We start from the raw sequence: 3,594 nt of genomic DNA, 5'->3' as shown, positions 1-3,594 counted from the left end.
TAAAAAGTTTATTTAGAACAATGCCCAAATTTACTTCCAGGCTAATTTTTATCCAACCGTTTCTGATTCCAGCAAGGACCTTTTTATTACCTTCATATATTTTGCCATAGCAATTGCTATATCAAGGTTTGGCATGTCAGTAAGACGTTTAATCGCTAACATGCGCTCAGTTACACCGTATTTTAGAAAGATGGGTCGTAAAAACATATTCCGCTGAGGCGAGAATTTTTGACTGCCCAATATGATATGTAAATTGTCAAACTTTGTACCAAATCCACAGTGACATTTGCCATCAGATTGCACCATACTGCTTCTCTATTTACATGTGAAACATCATGATTGATGCTTATTCTCCATCTGAGCACTTCGGCTCTAAGTCCTCAGTTGGGCAGTGTATCTAGGTAGGGGTACCATATTTCATTCTCCCAGCTAGTCATCATATAATGAACTGATTCTTTCTTTCTGAGGTACATCAGATCCTCTAGCCTGGATACTTCATTCCCTATTATTCTAAGCTCCACATTCGTAGCTTCTACCAAGAGTGATGACTGGTTGAATTTCGCTTTTAGGTTTTTACAAACTGTGAACAATTTCATTCTGGGTGTGTGAGTGGTTGTATAGTAGAGTGAGTGGCTGTGTCAAGTGCTGTATAGGTAAGTGAGTGGTGTGTGAGTTTCTGTAGGGGTATGTGAGTGGCTGTAAGGGTATATGTGTGTGTGTTTAAGTGCCTGTATGACTGAATGTGTGAGTGGCTGTATTGGTGCATGAGTGGGTGCTTGAGTGGCTGTATGAGTGAGTTAGTAGGTGTGGGAGTAGCTGTATGAGTGAGTAGATGGATGAGTGGCACTATGGATGAGTGATTGATTGTGGGAGTACTGGTATGGGCCTGTGAATGGGTATAGGAGGAGTTGTGTGGCAGTGGGAGTGGATGTATGAGAGATTCTATAGTGGTGTGACTGGGTATCTGAGTGGTTCGGTGGATGATGTCATCAGTGATATCAATTGAAATTTCATCTGTGATATCATCAGTCGTGTCACTGACCATGTCATCAATGACGTTTTATATGAGTTTATAAGCAGAGAATTGCAGGAGCATAAGTTATAGTTAACTAAGGTAACTATAACTTCTGCAATTCACTAGTTCAGTATGAGTGAAATGTGAAGCTAACTATATCATCTCTCTAACCTTTGGTTTTTTTCAGTGCATTCACAAGGTTTTTTAATTCTATGTCCAAACTATAATTTCCCTGTGAACATTGGTTTGGTTTGTGAGTGAGTGGTTGTGTGGGTGAATGAGTGGGTGTGTGAGTGGTGGAGTTGGTGTGTGAGTAGATGTGTGAGTAATTGTATGGGTTTGTAAGTGGGTGTATACGTGGTTTTATGTGTGTGAGACTGGGTGTATGAGTGTCTGTATAGGTGAGTGAGTATCTGAGTGCTGGTATGGATGAGTCAATGGCTAGGTCAGTGGCTGTATGCATGAGTGAATGAGTGTGTGAGGGCCTCTATGGATGAGTGTCTGTATGTGTGAGTGACTCCACGGGTGTATGAGTGGATGTGTGAGTAGCTGTATAACTGTGTATATGAGTGGCTCTATGAGTGAGCGAGTGGGTGTGTGAGTACCTTTATGAATGAATGAGTGGGTGTGTGAACGGTTGTAAGGGTGTGTGAATCGGAGTTTGAGTGGTTGTGTGGTTGGGTGGGTCTCTGAGTGGAAGCACAAGTGGTCTTGTGGATGATGTCATCAATGGTCATCAGTGATGTCATTTCAGATGTCATCAGTGATACCATTAGTGATATCACTGACCATGTCATGAGTGATGTAATATGTGAGCTCCAAGGCAGGGCGTTTCAGGGGCATAAATTACATTTAGCTATAACTGCTGAATTTCACTGATTTTGTTTGAGTAAAATCTGAGCTCAACTATAACGTTCCTGTAACCCTTGTTTTTTTAAAGAATTGCTATGTTTATTTAAGTTTAATTCCTAACTGTAACGTCCCTGTAACCATTGGTTTTTAGTGAATTTTAAGGGTTTTTTAAAATTGAATTTTCCTAACTGTAACCTGTAGCCTTTCAAAGTGTGTGTGTGTGAGTGGCTGTATAGGTCAGTGAGTGGGTGTGTGAGTGGCTGTATGGGTCTATGACAGGGTGTGTAAGTGGTTTTGTGGGTGTGAGTGGCTGTATTGGTCTGTGAATGGGCGTGTGAGTGACTGTATGGGTCTGTGAGTGGGTGGGTGAGTGTTTGAGTGGATCTGTGAGTGGGTACATGATTGTCTGAGTGGGTATCTGAGTGGGTGTATGAGTGAGTATCTGAGTGGGTATGAGAGTGTCTTAGTGGGTTTGCAAGTGCCTCCATGAGTATATATGTCAGTCTGTCAGTGAGTGCATAAGTGTCTGAATAGGTCTGTGAATAGGGATGGGTGGTAAACCCCACCCACCCAACAGAGTTCACAGAATTTTTCACACTCTGCACTCCAAGGTGAGCGCGGAGTGCCAAAAACTCTACCATCACCAGCGTAGCGGAGTTTACCTGCACGAGTTGATCGCTCATCCTATAGTAAACTCTTCCTCACAGGCAGCGGGCTGGACTCCAACCCCAGCAGCTGTAGTGACCAGTCTGCTGCCAGGGCTCCTCCGGTGGCCTTTGTACCTCATGTTGTTATCCCTTGTGCCAAGCCTCCCCTGTTTCACTTCAAGGCTGTTTCCCACCTGGGCCTTGGCGCTATTCAGCACCCTTGGTGTGGGTTAGTCTGTACACATGGTTCACTCCTGTAAATGCCTGCCTGGAAGGCACTTCCTCTACTGTCTCTGCTCTTCGTGTGGTGAGTGAGAATGGGGTGGTAGTTTTTTTTTCAATTTGTAGAAATGTTATTAGAGAACGTCGAACACTGTCTTAACAGACATGATGACCAGGAGGTTCAATTCTTGCGTTAATATTCTTCATCTCACTTTTTACCAGCACCAACATTTGCCTTAGCTGTGCCCCAGACCTTCTTAATTCTACTTTTATTTTCTTTGCGCTGTGTCCTGGATGTCTTTTTCTTTTCATACAACCCATGCCGGGCAAGCCTGTGCTTGGGCTCATTCTTCTTTGCATAGTCGAGAGAGTCATAAATCATACCAAAGCCTGTTGTCTTGCACCACCAAAGTGAGTTCTGAAGCCAAATACAAAGATGGCATCGGGGTGGTTTTGTGCATTTTGGCTAGCTTATCCCGGATTTCAGTCTTTGGGACAGTGGCCTTTCCAGGGTGAAGTACATCAATGACCATTTGCTTCCGTTGCAGAAGCCTGTTGGTCCTGAACATCCTGGTTCGGACCGTCACAGTGTCGTTCATCTTGGCCGCTGTTCGTCTTGAGAAACCGGCAAAGGAGGCAATGGGTGGTAGTTATTTCAAAAGTTGTGCTTAGGTAGAGCAATGGGGAGGGGGCCGGGGAGAGGGAAGTTGACCTCTGTGTTAGCCCCTTACACTGTTCATAGTGGTCAGGATGCTAGAGTCAGCAGCAGAGCACAGGAATGCAAGGTGTTACTGTTTATTTTATTTACAAAAAGAAAGAACTGGTTCCAATCCTGAGAGAAGGCCTCAGAAAGTTAAT

At 43.9% G+C, this 3,594-nt stretch overlaps 1 pseudogene; it reads right to left on the bottom strand.

Annotated features, from left to right (window-relative positions):
- Nucleotides 1-2,944: 2,944 nt before the first annotated feature.
- Nucleotides 2,945-3,335, bottom strand: LOC147705808 (small ribosomal subunit protein eS24 pseudogene; annotated as a pseudogene).
- Nucleotides 3,336-3,594: the final 259 nt, after the last annotated feature.

The sequence above is a fragment of the Lissotriton vulgaris genome, chromosome 7 (assembly GCF_964263255.1).
Source record: "Lissotriton vulgaris chromosome 7, aLisVul1.2, whole genome shotgun sequence".
Taxonomy (NCBI): Eukaryota; Metazoa; Chordata; class Amphibia; order Caudata; family Salamandridae; genus Lissotriton; species Lissotriton vulgaris.
Note: the sequence above shows the minus strand (reverse complement) of the source record. Positions and strands in the feature narration are given on the sequence as shown.